Source organism: Nomascus leucogenys, chromosome 12 (genome assembly GCF_006542625.1).
Source record: "Nomascus leucogenys isolate Asia chromosome 12, Asia_NLE_v1, whole genome shotgun sequence".
Taxonomy (NCBI): domain Eukaryota; kingdom Metazoa; phylum Chordata; class Mammalia; order Primates; family Hylobatidae; genus Nomascus; species Nomascus leucogenys.
In genome coordinates, this window is record NC_044392.1 from 74,348,923 (window position 1) to 74,367,478 (window position 18,556).

At 38.0% G+C, this 18,556-nt stretch overlaps 1 pseudogene; it reads left to right on the forward strand.

The window, feature by feature from the left end:
- The first annotated feature begins 4,504 nt into the window (after positions 1-4,504).
- Positions 4,505-18,556, forward strand: part of LOC115837578 — a 29,602-nt pseudogene continuing 15,550 nt past the window's right edge.

An 18,556-nucleotide genomic window follows, 5' to 3' on the forward strand; every position in this document is an offset into this window, starting at 1 on the left:
CTAAATCAATAACTTAATTATAGAATCATTATTATAATTAAATTGATTAATATATATAAAGAGCATAATATAAACTGTAGCATATAATAACTGCTTCATAAGTGTTTGCTATTATTAGTATGAGTAATTATAATGATTTGGTCCTATGTTAAAGCCACAGGGTTTACAAGCTGGTTCAGATATCTGTAACTTTCATGACTTTCTGAAGTAAAGAAATATGTTTCCCAAATTGTATAAAATACAGAAAGATTGTGAATGAAGGGAAAAGAAAGATTTTGAAAATAAAAATTTTACTAAACAGAAAATCAGACTTTTTACCAAGAACTGAGTTTGTTTTTTGTTTGCTTCGATTATTGTTTTTCAAATTGGTCTACATGTTCTGTGGAGAAATATTCAGGACTTTTTAAAACCACAATTGATTTATTTCAAACTAAGATAATCAGAACATGCAAACAAAGTCACAATAGGAAACATTCTATGTCTTTTTTTTCCCCTGACTTTTCAGTTAATCAAAGTCAGGTTCTTAAAAACCTGGTTATCTTGCAGAATATTTGCCTACAATGCTTATTTCACTAACTGTAATTTTTCAGTGTTTCCTGACATCTTATTGAGTTTTGAATGGCCCCTTTTACTGTTACTTTTGGACAAGACAGTTCCACCTTATTTATAGTACTAGGACCCAAGGGTATGTGTTTCAACACAATGCTGGAAATATAAAACTGTGCAACTATGCATGAGGGTAGTAAAAATGTGATTCAGGGCAAGTCCAAAAACATGTTGATTCCAATCATTCTTTCACCTTCACGGAGAAGAGAATTAAGGCTCATTAAACATGAGTGATCATTTCAGCTGTGTAAAAAATATGTCAGCATGCAACTAGGAAGGACCCTAGAAAACAAAATGGTTTTCAGTAGTCAATCTGGCACCATTAAGCCAGTCCCCTGCAGGCTCTCCTTTCTGGTCCCGCCCCTGCTTCTACTTCCATTTGTTACAATCGGGCTCCTGACTCTGTTGATCTATTACAGCCTTATCCTGCTTTATGGACTGGGGTTGCAGCTGACCTCTCAAGCTTCTCTACTCTCTGCTGCACTTCAAAGATTAGCATAGAGTCACGTTCCCACTCTCTGTACATTGTACAATCCTGCAGAGTTTACATCTCTCCTCAGCTGACTCTTACTGACCCCAAATAAGCTCTCATCCATAGTCAGTGGCCCATGTAGCCCCTTATTATTATTATTTTCCTTTTTTTTTTGAAATTGACATTTTAAGTAAAATTGTGGTTAGATGCTTTGTACAACTTTATTAATTTAGGTAATGTAATTTCATACCATAATAACTGGAAGTCAGGAGAAAAATGAGGAGGGGAAGATTTTAGTCTACTAAATGCCTCTCTAAAATAGGTTTACTGTTAGATAAGTCTGCTTTATCTTCTCCATTGTATTTGACTTCTTTAAGAAGCAAATTTATGTCTAGATCAATATGTTCTATCAGTAGAGAGTGTCTAGACACCTTCCCCCAGCTCACTCTTCTGTAGAGGCAAGCACCTAATTTTTTTGAAGCCTGCTGACTGTCTACATCAGGTATGGGGTACTATTAAATTACCTGAGTTCCTCATGCTACTTTCCTCAGGGAAAAAAAAAAAGTTCGAGAAAATCAAAACAGCAGCAGTTTATCCAGGCAAACACCTATTTAGCTATCATTAGCCCTCAGTGGGATTCCTAATTCTATCACTAAGTGGCTTGGGGGAAGAGGCAGCTTTATTTCTGTCTTTTGAATTCTAGCTGAAAAACAAAAAAGGGCAGTTTTCCCCTTATGGAAGCTTAGAAAGAGATAGTGACATATCTTTAATAACTTCAACCCTTTCCTTACAGAATATAATAAAGAATTTCCCAAATAGCAAAATACAATGTGATCTTCATCTGCTGATAGAGTTATGTCCTTGATAGCAGAATTCAGGCAGATCAGCTAGCTAATTTGGGGCCAAATAACAATAGTTCATTACATTAAAATTTACAAAAGAAACAAAATTCCTTTCTCTAGAAGGTTTCCGGGCCATTTTTCTCACTGCATGGTTTTATATTCGTCAACATTGATTTAAAACCAAAGGGTCCTGAAGGAGCAGTGGCTGGGCAGTAATGCAGTGCCACCTAGCTTCCCTCCTGCGGGATGGTAGTCCATCACCAGATGTTCTCCATAACTGAAGGAACCAGAGTAGAGGCAATAATGTGCTGGGGCTACCTGAGGCAGAAATAGACAAAGGGGAAAGTATCTTCTTTCATATTCATCCAAAGACAATTAAACATCAGATATATACCCTGGAGTTAGGCACAATCCTCTACAATCTAGTCCAATCACTCCATCTAGCCTCTCTCTACCCCATCACCCCTACAACTCTGCAGAAGAAGGCAGCTTGTACATGTACAGTGCTTATGATTAAGGCTGCTCATATCACGTATTTCCCCTAATCATCCCCAGCATATGCCATGAATATTCCTGCCTCTGTTATATACACTTTTCCCAGCCTAAAATCTACACCCATTTGTTCTCTTTCAAGTCCTTTCAAGTCCCAATTCCTCTATGCAGCCTTCCCTGACTACATCAAACCCCAATGATAATCTCATCTTTGAATTACATTGTATTTTCAATTCTCTACTGAGTCTTTTACTACTCTGCCTATTCCACCCATGTATCTAGACTCTCCTATTTATCCTTCAAGACTCAGCTCACCTATCTACAGCTCTTCTTGATCACACATATTCCCTCCATCAAACAAACTGAGTGGCTGCCTGTTTGGTGCTCCCGTAGCGTTGTGTACACACCTCTATTAGAGAACTCATTTTTATCTTTAATTTTTAAATAAATTTTTATTTTAACTTTTTTTTTTTTGAGACAGGGTCTCGCTCTGTCGCCCAGGCTGGAGTGCAGTGGCGCAATCTCGGCTCACTGCAAGCTCCGCCTCCCGGGTTCACGCCATTCTCCTGCCTCAGCCTCTCCGAGTAGCTGGTACTACAGGCGCCCGCCACCACGCCCGGCTAATTTTTTGTATTTTTAGTAGAGATGGGGTTTCATTGTGGTCTCGATCTCCTGACCTCGAGATCCGCCCACCTCGGCCTCCCAAAGTGCTGGGAATACAAGCGTGAGCCACTGCGCCTGGGCTTAACTTTTGTAGGTACATAGTAGGTACATATTAGCATATTCATGGGGTACCTTAGATGTTTCGATACAGGCATGCAATGTCTAATAATCACATCATGTAAAATGGGCTATTTATCCCCTCAAGCATTTATCCTTTGTGTTACAACCCAGTTATATGTTCTTTTAGTTATTTTAAAATGTAGAATTAAATTATTATTGACTATACTCACCCTGTTGTGCTATCAAATACTAGGTCTTATTCATTCATCCTATTTTTTGTACCCATTAACCATCTCCACCTCCCCAGCCCCTCTCTCACTACCCTTCCCAGCCTCTGGTACTGATTCCTCTATTCTCTATGTTCATAGGTTAAATTGTTTTAATTTTTAGATCTCACAAATAAGTAAGAATATGCAAACTTTGTCTTTCTGCTCCTGGCTTATTTCACTTAACATAATGACCTCCAGTTCCATCCATGTTGTTGCAAATGACTGGGTCTTATCCTTTTCTATGGCTGAATAGTACTCCATTGTGTATATGTACCTCATTTTCTTTATCAATTCATTTGTTGATGGACACTTAGGTTGCTTCCAAATCTTTGCTGTTGTGAACAGAACTGAACAAACATGGGAATACAGATATCTCTTCAACACACTGATTTCCTTTCTTTGAGGTATATATGTAACCATGGACTTGCTAGATCTTATGGTAGCTGTATTTTTCGTGTTTTGAGGAACCTCCAAACTGTTCTCCATAGTGGTTGCATAAATTTACATTCCCACCAACAGTGTACGAGGGTTTCCTTTTCACCATATCCTCACCAGCATTTGTAATTGCTTGTATTTCAGATATATGCCATTTTAACTGGGGTGAAATGATATGTCATTGTAGTTTTGATTTGCATTTTAAAGAACTAGTTTTTATTTTTTTTCTCTGTTAAACTTAGAGTAGGACCTGTGTTTTAGTCTTCTGCTTTGGAATAAGCATTAATAAATTGTTGTTGAATTAATAGTGGTTGAATGAATGAAATATAGCCATGTAATTATTTCATGTGGTACTCATTTTTTCTCCAATTAGTTGATATTTCTTAGACTATATATTTTAATCTTTCTCTTGCTCATCTTGGACAATGGCTGATCCCTGCCTCCCTTTTTACTTTATAAAAAAGCAAAAATTTTAAAACCTACATTTCCCTAGTGAATTTACTCTCCCACTCTCAAAGCCAACCAGTCTCCTCTTTCTTCCCATCAACACTCCCATTCTTATCTAACTAAAGGCTTACTTCTTATTTCACTGAAAAACAGAAGCAACCAGAGTTTCTGGCAACATGATTGAAGATGAAAATTAGGGAAATCACCTGAAGTCAGACATGAGACCAACAGATAAATGTGCTGAAGCACATAGCTTTGACTTCCTGGATCAGGAGGAACTGGAGGTAAAGGCTTTGGTGGGCCAAAGGCATTGCAGGCAAGTGAGAGTCGGCCTACATAAATCCACGACCCAGACTATTCTCTACTCTTTAGCCGGAGCAATTATTTCAAAATGTCGAAGATGGCCGAATAAGAACAGCTCCAGTCTACAGCTCCTAGTGTGAGCGACGCAGAAGACAGGTGATTTCTGCATTTCCAACTGAGGTACTGGGTTCATCTCACTGGGGCTTGTTGTACAGTGGGTGCAGCCCACGGAGCAGGGCAGGGCATCACCTCACCCAGGAAGCACAAGGTGTTGGGGAATTCCCTTTCCTAGCCAAGGGAAGCCGTCACAGATAGTACCTGGAAAATCGGGACACTCCCACCCTAATACTGTGCTTTTCTAATGGTCTTAGCAAACGGCACACCAGGAAATTATATCCTGCCCCTGGCTCAGTGGGTCCTATGCCCACGGAGCCTCACTCACTGCTAGCACAGCAGTCTGAGATCGAACTGCAAGGAGGCAGCAAGGCTTGGGGAGGGCCGTCCACCATTGCTGAGGCTTGAGTAGGTAAACAAAGTGGCTGGGAAGCTCAAACTGGGTGGAGCCCACCCCAGCTCAAGGAGGCCTGCCTGCCTCTGTAGGCTCCACCTCTGGGGGCAGGGCATAGCTGAACAAAAGGCAGCAGAAACTTCTGCAGACTTAAACATCCCTATCTGACAGCTTTGAAGAGAGTAGCAATTCTCCCAGCATGCAGCTGGAGATCTGAGAATGGACAGACTGCCTCCTCAAGTGGGTCCCTGACCCCAGAGTAGCCTGTGAGACACCTCCCAGTAGGGGCTGACTGACACCTCATATAGGCAGGTGCCCCTCTGAGATGAAGTTTCCAGAGGAAGGATCAGGCAGCAACATTTGCTGTTCTGCAATATTTGCTGTTCTGCAGGCTCCGCTGGTGATACCCAGGAAAACAGGGTCTGGAGTGGACCTCCAGCAAACTCCAACAGACCTGCAGCTGAGGGTCCTGACTGTTAGAAGGAAAACTAACAAACAGAAAGGACATCCACACCAAAACCCTGTCTGTATGTACATCACCATCATCAAAGACCAAAGGTAGATAAAAACCACAAAGATGGGGAGAAACCACAGCAGAAAAGCTGAAAATTCTAAAAATCAGAGTGCCTCTTCTCCTCCAAAGGAACACAACTCCTCGCCAGCAACGGAACAAAGCTGGATGGAGAATGACAAGTTGAGAGAAGAAGGCTTCAGATGGTCAGTAATAACAAACTTCTCCGAGCTGAAGGAGGATGTTCAAACCCATTGCAAAGAAGCTAAAAACCTTGAAAAAAGATAAGACGAATGGCTAACTAGAATAAACAGTATAGAGAAGAGCTTAAATGACCTGATGGAGCTGAAAACCACGGCACGAGAACTACATGACACACGCACAAGCTTTAGCAGCCGATTCAATCAAGTGGAAGAAAGGGTATCAGTGATTAAAGATCAAATGAATGAAATGAAGTGAGAAGAGAAGTTTAGAGAAAAAAGAGTGAAAAGAAATGAACAAAGCCTCCAAGAAATATGGGACTATGTAAAAAGACCAAAACTACATTTAATTGCTGTACCTGAATGTGACGAGGAGAATGGAACCAAGCTAGAAAAAACTCTCAGGATATTATCCAGGAGAACTTCCCCAACCTAACGAGGCAGGCCAACATTCAAATTCAGGAAATACAGAGAACACCACAAAGATACTCCTCAAGAAGGGCAACTCCAAGACACATAATTGTCAGATTCACCAAAGTTGAAATGAAGGAAAAAATACTAAGGGCAGCCAGAGAAAAAGGTTGGATTACCCACAAAGGGAAGCCCATCAGACTAACAGTGGATCTCCCAGCAGAAACTCTGCAAGCCAGAAGAGAGTGGGGGCTGATATTCAACATTCTTGAAGAAAAGAATTTTCAACTCAGAATTTCCTATCCAGCCAAACTAAGCTTCATAAGTGAAGGAGAAATAAAATCCTTTACAAACCAGCAAATGCTGAGAGATTTTGTCACCACCAGACCTGCCTTACTAGAGCTCCTGAAGGAAGCACTAAACATGGAAAGGAACAACTGGTACCAGCCACTGCAAAAACATGCCAAATTGTAAAGACCATCAAGGCTAGGAAGAAACTGCATCAACTAACGAGCAAAATAACCAGCTAACATCATAATGACAGGATCAAATTCACACATAACAATATTAACCTTAAATGTAAATGGGCTAAATGCTCCAATTAAAAGACACAGACTGGGAAATTGGATAAAGAGTCAAGACCTATCAGTGTGCTGTATTCAGGAAACCCACCTCACGTGCAGAGACACACATAGGCTCAAAATAATGGGATGGAGGAAGCTCTACCAAGCAAATAGAAAACAAAAAAAAAGGCAGGGGTTGCAATCCTAGTCTCTGATTAAAGCAGACTTTAAATCAATAAAGATCGAAAGAGACAAGGCCATTACTTAATAGTAAAGGCATCAATTAAACAAGAAGGGCTAACTATTTTAAATATATATGCACCCAATACAGGAGCACCCAGATTCATAAAGCAAGTCCTTAGAGGCCTACAAAGAGACTTAGACTCTGACACAATAATAATGGGAGACTTTAACACCACACTGTCAACATTAGACAGATCAACAAGACAGAAAGTTAACAAGGATATCCAGGAATTGAACTCAGCTCTGCACCAAGTGGACCTAATAGACATCTACAGAACTCTCCCCCCAAATCAACAGAATATACATTCTTCTCAGCACCACATCACACTTACTCCAAAACTGACCACATAGTTGGAAGTAAAGCACACCTCAGCAAATGTAAAAGAACACAAATTATAACAAACTGTCTCTCAGACCACAGTGCAGTCAAACTAGAACTCAGGATTAAGAAACTCACTCAAAACCACTCAACTACATGGAAACTGAACAACCTGCTCCTGAATGACTACTGGGTACATAACAAAATGAAGGCAAAAATAAAGATGTTCTTTGAAATCAATGAGAACAAAGACACAACATACCAGAACCTCTGGGACACATTCAAACCAGTGTGTAGAGGGAAATTTATAGCACTAAATGCCCACAAGAGAAAGCAGGAAAGATCTAAAATTGACACCCTAATATCACAATTAAAAGAACTAGAGAAGCAAGAGGAAACACATTCAAAAGCTAGCAGAAGGCAAGAAATAACTAAGATCAGAGCAGAACTGAAGGAGATACAGACACAAAAAAATGCTTCAAAAAAATCAACAAATCCAGGAGCTGGTTTTTTGAAAAGATCAACAAAATTGATAGAGCAATAGCAAGATTAATAAAGAAGAAAAGAGAGAAGAATCGAATAGTCACAATAAAAAATGATAAAGGAGTTATCACCACCGACTCCATGGAAATACAAACTACCATCAGAGAGTACTATAAACACCTCTACACAAATAAACTAGAAAATCTAGAAGAAATGGATAAATTCCTTGACACAAACACCCTCCCAAGACTAAACCAGGAAGAAGTTGAATCCCTGAATAGACCAATAACAGGCTCTGAAATTGAGGCAATATTTAATAGCCTACCAAACAAAAACAGTCCAGGACCAGACGGATTCACAGCCGAATTCTACCATAGGTACAAAGAGGAGCTGGTACCATTCCTTCTGAAACTATTCCAATCAATAGAAAAAGAGGGAATCCTCCTTAACTCATTTTATGAGGCCAGCATCATCCTGGTACCAAAGCCTGGCAGAGACACAACCAAAAAAGAGAATTTTAGACCAATATCCCTGATGAACATCGATGCAAAAATCCTCAATAAAATACTGGCAAACCAAATCTAGCAGCACATAAAAAACCTTATCCACCATGATCAAGTGGGTTTCATCCCCGGGATGCAAGGCTGGTTCAACATACGCAAATTAATAAACGTAACCCAGCATATAAATGGAACCAAAGACAAAAACCACATGACTATCTCAATAGATGCAGAAAAGTCCTTCAACAAAATTCAACAGCCTTCATGCTAAAAATTCTCAATAAATTAGGTATTGATGGGACGTATCTCAAAATAATAAGGGCAATTTATGACAAACCCACAACAAATATCATACTGCATGGTCAAAAACTGGAAGCATTCCCTTTGAAAACTGGCACAAGATAGGGATGCCCTCTCTCACCACTCCTATTCAACATAGTGTTGGAAGTTATGGCCAGGGCAATAAGGCAGGAGAAAGAAATAAAGGGTATTCAATTAGGAAAACAGTAAGTCAAATTGTCCCTGTTTGTAGATGGCATGATTGTATATTTAGAAAACCCCATCGTCTCAGCCCCCAATCTCCTTAAGCTGATAAGCAACTTCAGCAAAGTCTCAGGATACAAAATCAATGTGCAAAAATCACAAGCATTCCTCTACACCAATAACAGACAGAGAGCCAAATCATGAATGAACTCCCATTCCCAATTGCTACAAAGAGAATAAAATACTTAAGAATACAACTTACAAGGGATGTGAAGGACCTCTTCAAGGAGAACTACAAATCACTACTCAACAAAATAAAAGAGGATAGAAACAAATGGAAAAACATTCCATGCTCATGGGTAGGAAGAATCAATATCATGAAAATGGCCATATTGCCCAAGGTAATTTATAGACTCAATGCCATCCCCATCAAGCTACCAATGACTTTCTTCACAGAATTGGAAAAAACTACTTTAAAGTTCATATGGAACCAAAAAAGAGCCCGCATTGCCAAGACAATCCTACATCAAAAGAACAAAGCTGGAGACATCACACTACCTGACTTCAAACTATACTGCAAGGCTACAGTAACCAAAACAGCATGATACTGGCACCAAAATATATATATAGACCAATGGAACAGAACAGAGGCCTCAGAATAATATTACACATCTACAACCATCTGATCTTTGACAAACCTGACAAAAACAAGAAATGGGGAAAAGATTCCCTATTTAATAAATGGTGCTGGGAAAACTGGCTAGCCATAGAAAGCTGAAACTGGATCCCTTCCTTACACCTTATACAAAAATTAATTCAAGATGGATTAAAGACTTAAATGTTAGACCTAAAACCATAAAAACCCTAGAAGAAAACCTAGGCAATACCATTCAGGACATAGGCATGGGCAAGGACTTCATGACTAAAACATCAAAAGCAATGGCAACAAAAGCCAAAATAGCCAAATGGGAACTATTTAAAATAAAGAGCTTCTGCACAGAAAAAGAAACCACCATCAGAGTGAACAGGCAACCTACAGAATGGGAGAAAATTTTTACAATCTACCCATCTGACAAAGGGCTAGTATCCAGAATCTACAAAGAACATAAACAAATTTACAAGAAAAAAGCAAACAACCCCATCAAAAAGTGGGCAAAGGATATGAACAGATACCAAAAGAAGATATTTATGCAGCCAAAAGACACATGAAAAAATGCTCATCATCACTGACCATCAGAGAAATGCAAATCAAAACCACAATGATATACCATCTCACACCAGTTAGAATGGCAATCATTAAAAAGTCAGGAAACAACAGGTGCTGGAGAGGATGTGGAGAAATAGGAACACTTTTACACTGTTGGTGGGACTGTAAACTAGTTCAACCATTGTGGAAGACAGTGTGGCGATTCCTCAAGGATCTAGAACTAGAAATACCATTTGACCCAGCAATCCCATCACTGGGTATATACCCAAAGGATTATAAATCATGCTGCTATAAAGACACATGAACACATATGTTTATTGCGGCACTATTCACAATAGCAAAGACTTGGAACCAATGCAAATGTCCATCAACGATAGACTGGATTAAGAAAATGTGGCATATATACACCATGGAATACTATGCAGCCATAAAAAAGGATGAGTTCATGTCCTTTGTGGGGACATAGATGAAGCTGGAAACCATCATTTTTAGCAAACTATCGCAAGGACAGAAAACCAAACACCGCATGTTCTCACTCATAGGTGGGAACTGAACAATAAGAACACTTGGACACAGGGTGGGGAACATCACACACCGGGGCCTGTCGTTGGGTGGGGGGAGGGGGGAGGGATAGCATTAGGAGATATACCTAATGTAAATGATGAGTTAACGGGTGCAACACACCAACATGGCACATGTATACATATGTAACAAACCTGCACGTTGTGCACATGTACCCTAGAACTTAAAGTATAAAAAAAATAAAAATAAAAAAAGACGTACCTGAGATAAGGCAATTTACAAAAAAAAAAAAAAGTCACTCAACTGCTCATAATCTTCCAGTGCCCCTCCCCCAACTTCTGAAAGAGTAAAACCCTAGGCTCTTCAAGTTTTTCTGTAACCTGAGACTACTTCCCTGAACTCCCTCTTGCCTCTCTCCTTCTCATTCACTGCACTCCTGCCATATCAGTGTTCTTGCTCTTCTTCATGCTATTAATAGTCCTAATATAAAACAGTGACACTATTTTTTGCATGTTTCTTAACTCTTTCTATTCTCTGCCTAGTTCTCAAACTACATATAGCTTATCTCTCACTTCACATTCAGAACCTGTTCAACATAACATCATCAGAAGAACCTTCTCTGATATCTTATAAAAAGAATACTCCTCACCCTCCATCCTCCATCCCGTTATCCAGCCTTATCTCACTTGACAGCACTTATTGATTAAAGTTACATTTTATGGTTTTATCATTTATTAGCTGTCTTGACCACCAGAATGTGAATTTTAGGAGGAAGAAAACTTTCACTTTTTCATTTAGATAAGTAAACTAGTCCTAGATCTGGGCCTGAGAATAAGGGTGCCTTATTCACATATAACTTTTTCAGAGTGGTAAGGACTTTGGAGGAAAGGGGACACCAAAGGAAGTGTATTAGTCATTGTGGGCTAACTGCTACAACAAACTCTAAAGTCCAGGAGACTAAACGCAATGTAAGTTTACTCCTTGCTCATGCTGTAGTCCAGTGTGGATGTGCCTAGTCAGAGGGCCCAAGGGGTTACCAGGCTTTTCAGTCTAGTGGCTTTACCACTCACTAGGATCTTAAAGTCCTCCAGGATCCATTACATCTGCCCTGAAGATGAGGAACTGGAGAGGACATAGAGTATTATATGGAATGTTTTCAGTCAGGTCTGGAAGTGATATAAATCACTTTCACTCACATTCACCAGAACTGAGTCACTAGGCCATATCTAACTTTGAGGGAGCCTAGGAAACAGTCTAATTGTAATTCCAGGGGAAAGAGGAAGTGGGGCTTGGTGGACACATAGCATACAGTGTCTGTCATGAAACATGACCATTAGATGATGCAAAAGCTGATTTATAAAGGATGAAAAGTTACCCTGGAAAAGGAGGGTAAGTTGTTCTAAGGGAAGGAAAAGGCAGATGCAAAAGCAAAAAGGCACAAAAAATAATAACATATGTAAAGAACTTCCGTTGTAGATATGGCTGAATGTTTAATGTGAAATAAAAAGGCATAAGGTTGGGGAGATAAGAAGAATCTGGATGATGAAAGACCCTGTATACCATAACAAAATGTTTAGACTCATCCTAAAGGTATTGCGGAGGCACTGAAAGATACTAAGGGAAAAGATTGAAGGACAATATGATCAAATGTCTGTTATTAAAAGAATATAATTCTTATGGTTATATAGGGGGAAAATTTGGGATACAGAAAATGGAGACAAGATAATTAGATAGGTAACCATTGCAGAAGTACAAGAAAAAATGTTGACGAATGGAAGCCAAGACTAAGGTAGTAGTTCTATAGTGCTTAAGTTCTTTCTTCTCTCTGAAAAGTATCATGAGCATACTTACTGTCATTGATGAGCTGAAGACTCTAATACTACTGAGGTCAGAAATCCATCTCATAGGTTAGCAAAGTCACATTTTAATTAAATTTCTAATTGGATTTCTATTATTTATTAAAAATACAAGTTGATATAAATGAATAAAGCTATTTTTTAATCACTGCTAAGAGATTACTGGGGGTGGAGTGGGCAAGGGGAACAGAATAAGGGGTATATGTGAATTCTCACATAGATAGTGTGTGTAAAAGAGAAGAAAATGATGAACACTTCTTCAATATCCTTTGTGATAATATAACTTTCATCAGAGAACAGATGAGAAGGGATAGATTACTCATAATAACACTGTATTTAACTCCATCAGATAAATTAGTATTATGTTTCAATTAAATAAATCATTAGGTGTTTCCATAGCCACAACCACCAACATTTTCCAATTTTTCTCTTTATAGTTATAAACCTTTCTTTTACCTGAATCATTCAGATCTATCATAATTTTAAATTACAATAACTGGATGTACAGCCTAGATATTTTAAGGCTATGGAAGAAAAGGAGCAAGAAAAAACAGTTTGCTTGTTTATTTTCTGCCCTGAAAAAACAAAAGCAAAAACAAAAACAGAAGGTTCCTAGAAAGTAGAGGACAAATTAAAGCATCAGCAATACTTTTTTTTTTTTTTTTTTTTTTTTAGACGGAATCTCACACTGTCACCCAGACTGGAGTGCAATGGTGCGATTTTGGCTCACTGCAATCTCTGCCTCCCAGGTTCAAGCAATTCTCCTGCCTCAGCCTCTGAGTAGCTGGGATTACAGGTCCCCGCCACCACACCCAGCTAATTTTTTGTATTTTTAGTAGCAACGTTGTTTGGCCATTTTGGTCAGGCAGGTCTTGAACTCCTGACCTCAGGTGATCCACCCTCCTTAGCCTCCCAAAGTGCTAGGATTACAGGTGTAAGCCACCACACCTGACCAGCAATACTTTTTAAAGCAAACTTTACAAATCTAAAATCACATTGAATAATGATACCTATTATATTGAAATGGTAGAATTATGGGTGATTGACTTGTTTTTCCTTATCAAGCTTCCTGTGTAAGAACAGTTTTGTATAATATATAAAATAAATACAGAATCACTTTGACAAACTGATTTTCTCATAAAATTATCAGGATTCCTGGATTAAATTTTAGCATCACTGCTTTTGTGACATTGGGCAAGTTAATATCATTATTATCATTATTACTATCATTACCAGTAGTATTATTAGATAGCACTCAGCACATATTATGTACCAGTCATTTGATTAAGAATGTAATATATATTATCTCATGTTATTGAATATTTCAATTACTATCATTACCAGTAGTATTAGTAGATAGAATCAGTACATATTATGTGCTAGTCATTCTATTAAGCACATTAGATATATAATCTCATGTTATTGATTATTTCAAAATATTTTTCTTAACCTGTTTTAAAAAATGATAGGAAGTAACTTTAGCAAGATGGCAGAGTAGGAAGCCCTGAATATTTCCCCTCCCACTAGCAACTAATTTGGCAACAATTCACAAATTCCTTTCCTGAGAAATTAAGAAACTAATTGAAAGTCTCTTGAAACCTGGGCAAACATGAAACCAGACTCATTGAAACTAGTAGGGAGACTCAAGACACCCTGTCACCAGATCCCTGCTCCTAGCACAACGACATATAATCAGGAAGATTCCCCTTAGCTCCCAGCTGCTTCCAAGGGAAGGAATGAGTTAATACATATCCAGTACCCCTAACTTTCTGAAGAGGCTTCCAAGAGGCCTAGTTTATGTCTTTCTAGTCTTGGATTTATGACAGAACTGGCACAGTCTAATGAGTTGAGGGAGACATACAGTGGCTGAGTGGATTAAAAATCAAAACACAACTATATGCTGTCTACAAGAAACTCACTTTAGATTTAAGGACCTACATAGGCTGAAAGTGAAAGGAAGAAAAAAGATATTTCTTATAAATGGTAACCAAAGACAGCAAGCATTGTCATATCAGAAAAAAAAATAGACATTAAGCCAAAAACTGTTGGGAGAGAAAAAAGGACATTACATAATGATAAAAGGGTCAATCTACCAGGAATATATAACAATTATAAATGTATATGCACCCAACATCAGAGAACCTAAATATATAAATCTAACATTGACTGAGCTGAAAGGAGAAATAGATAGCAATAAAATAATAGGATACTTCAAAAATCCCACTTTCAATAATGGATAAAACATCTAGATAGAAGATCAATAAGGAAACAAAAGATTTGAACAACACTATAGGCTAAATGTACCTAACAGATATATACAGTTCATACCACCTAACAGCAGCAGAATACACATTCTTCTCAAGTCACATGGAACTTTCTCCAGCATAGATCACATGTTAGGTCACAAATTAGATCTTAAAATTGTTAAGGAGATTGAAATAATACCAAGTATCTTTATTAACCACAATAGAGTGAAACTAGGTATTAGTAGTGGAAAGAAAACCTGAAAATTTCTCAAATATGTGGAAATCAAACAAACACATCTTGAACACCACTGGGGTCAAAGAAGAAATAAAAAACAAAATCAGCGGGCAAAGAAAGATGATGGAATAGAAGCTTACACCATTCATCCTCCACTGGAACACCAAATTTTAACAACTATCTGCACATAGAAAAGCACTATCACAAGAACCAAAAATAGAGTACCATCTCGGCCACAGTAAGGTAGAGCAAACAAGCAGGCACTTGGGGCCCCCAAGTTGAGACCTAGGATCTTGGTCAGCGTTTCTAGACCTGCCTTGCACCAGAAGGGTGAGTCCCAGGCCTGGCACCATTTACTACAAGCTGACAGAAGAGACAATGGACTTTAAACAAACATCAGCACTAGTCCGAGAGAAACTTCCATGGACCAGTGGTGATGGTGGCCACAGGGACAGGCTACTCTGCCTGTGGAAAGGAAAGGCAAAAGCAGAAAGGACATCATATTGTGGTTTGAACGTCAACTTAGCCACAGTAAAATGGAATATTGGGTAAAATGCTATTTTTTTAATTCTAATCCCCGGCCACCAGATAGTATCTCTGGACACACCTGGGGCCTGAGAGAACTCACCACCTTGAAGGGAAGGGCCTTTGCTGTGCTGGCTTCAGAACTGACCCAGCTCAGTCCTGGTGCTGGTGGCCACAGGGGCGCTTAACCACCGCACCCCCAGTTCCAGGTGGCTCAGCAGAGAGAGAGTGAGAGAAAGAGAGACTCTGTTTGGAAGAAAGTAAGAAAAAAGAACAAGAGTTTCTCTAAAGAGACATTTCTCAAAAGAAGACATGCAAATGGCAAACAGGCATATGAAAAGTTCTCAAGGTCACTGATCATCAGAGAAATGCTGATCAAAACTAACGAGACATCACCTCACCAAGTTTAAATGGCTTTTATCCAAAAGTCAGATGATAACAAACGCTGGTAAGGATGTGGAGAAAAGGGAGCCCTCATACACTGTTGGTGGGAATGTAAATTAGTACAACCACTATGGAGAACAGTTTGAAGAATCCTCAAAAACACTAAAAATAAATATATGATCCAGCAATCCCACTGTTGAGTATATATATCCAAAAAAAAAAAAAAAGGAAATCAGTATATCAAAGAGATAGCTGCACTCTCATGTTTGTTGCAGCATTGTTCACAGTAGCCAAGATTTGGAAGCAACCTAAGTGCCCATCAACAGATGACTGGATAAGGAATATGTGGTACTTTTACACAATGGAGTACTATCCAGCCATAAAAAAGAATAAGATTCTGTCATTTGCAACAACATGGATGGGACTAGAGGTTATTATGTTAAATGAAATAAGTGAGGCACGGAAAGACAAACTTTGCATGTTCTCACTTATTTGTGGGATCTAAAAATCAAAACAATTGAACTCATGGAAATAGAGAGCAAAAGGATGGTTACCAGAGGCTGGGAAGGGTAGTGGGGAGGGTAAGGAGGAGGTGGGGATGGTTAATGTGTACAAAAAAGTAGTTAGAAAAAATGAATAAAACCTTGTATTTGATAGCACAACAGGGTGACTATAGTCAATAATAATTGAATTCTACATTTTAAAATAACTAAAAGAGTATAATTGGATTCTTTATTACACAAAGGATAAATACTTTATGGGATATACCCTTTTTATATGACATGCATATTGTATGCCTGTATCAAAACAGCTCAGGCACCTCATAAATATATACACCTATTATGTACCTACGAAAATTAAAATTAGTTTTAAAAAAGAATAACATATAGTATTTGATAACACAAAATGGAAACTATAGTCAATAATAATTTTAATGCATATTTTAAAATAACTAAAAGTGTATAATTGGATTGTTTGTAACACAAAGGATACATGCTTGAGGGGATGAATACCCAATTTTCCATGATGTGATTATGATGCATTCATGCCTCTACCAAAATATTTCATGTACCCCATAAATATATAAACTCACTATGTACCCACAAAAACTAAAAATAAAAAATTTTTAAAAGGTCAGTAAGATCTACAAATTGTGAAAAAAAAAAAGAAAATCAGAAAATACCTCAAGATCTGGTGATAAACAAAACATAACATACCAAATCTCATGAGATACCGCAAAAGTAGTAATAAGGAGGAATTTTATTACAGTAAGTGCCTCCCTTAAAAGGAGAAAGATCTCAAATATACAACCAAACTTTACACCTCAAGAAACTAGGAAAAAAATAAACTAATCCCAAAATTAGCAGAAGGAAAGATACAACAAAAATTAGTGCAAAAATAAATGAAATCAAAAGTAGAAAAACAACACAAAAAAAGACTCTAAGAGTTGGTTTTTTGAAAACATAAACAAAAATGACAAATCCTTAGCTAAACTAATTAAGAAAAATATAGAGAAGACCCAGATAAAATCAAAACTGAAAAACGAGACATTGCGACTGATCCCACAGAAATAAAAAAGATTATGAGACTGCTAATGAACAACTATATGCCAACAAACAGAATAACCTAGAAGAAATGGATAAATTCTTACAAACATACAACCTGGCAAAAGTAGGCTGTGAAGAAATAGAAAATCTGAACAGAACTATAAGTAGTATGAAGATTGAATCAGTGATCAAAAGCTTCCCAATAAAGAAAAGATCAGAACCAAATGGCTTCACTGGTGAATCCACCAAACATTTAACTAAGAATTAACACAAATCCTTCTCAAACTTTTCCAGAGAATTTAAGAGGAGAGAACATTTCCAAACTCATTTTACAAGGCCAATATTACCCTGATACCAAAGCCAGACAAGGACACCACAAGAAAAGAAAACTACAGGCCAATGTCCCTGAGGAATATAGATGCAAAAATCCTTAACAAAACACAAGGAAACTGAATTCAGTAGCCCATTAAAATGCTCATACACTGTGACCAAGTGGGATTTATCCCCGGAAGGCAAAGATGTTCAACAAATGGAAATCAAATAAGGTGATGCACCACATCGACAGAATAAAGAATAAAAAACACATGATCACATCAATAGATGCAGAAAAGCATTTGACAAAATTCATCACCCTTTCTTGATAAAAACCCTCAACAAACTAGGAATAAAAGGTAAGTATCTCAAAATAATAAAGGACATTTATATAGAAAAAAAAACCTCACAGATAACATCATACTCAATGGCAAAAAACTGAAAGCTTTTTCTCTAAGATCAGAAACAAGGCAAGAATGCTCACTCTTGCCACTTCTATTCAACAAAGTACTGGAAGTTCTAGCCAGAGAAAGTAGGCAAGAAAAATAAATAAATGGCATCCAAGTGAGAAAGAAGATAAATTACTAAATCACATAAATTAGTAATTCAAATTTACTTTCCTTTTTTTATAACAATTGTAGGATTGTCCCACCACTGAACTTTAAGGAATCAGCCTCTTTTAACTGTAATTAGTTTCTGAGAAGCAGGCACAATAAAAAGAACTGAAGCAAAAACTGTTATTTTGATTTTTTAAAAAATATTCAGTTTTCAGAAAAGAACTAGGGAAGAGGGTAGAAAAAGAGGGAGAAATTCCCAAAGTCTTTGAGTATTGACTAATAGGAACCAGGTTCTGAGCTCTCCCCATTATTAGTCCCTATCTTCCTTATGCTTCACTTTCATTTTCCTGATGGA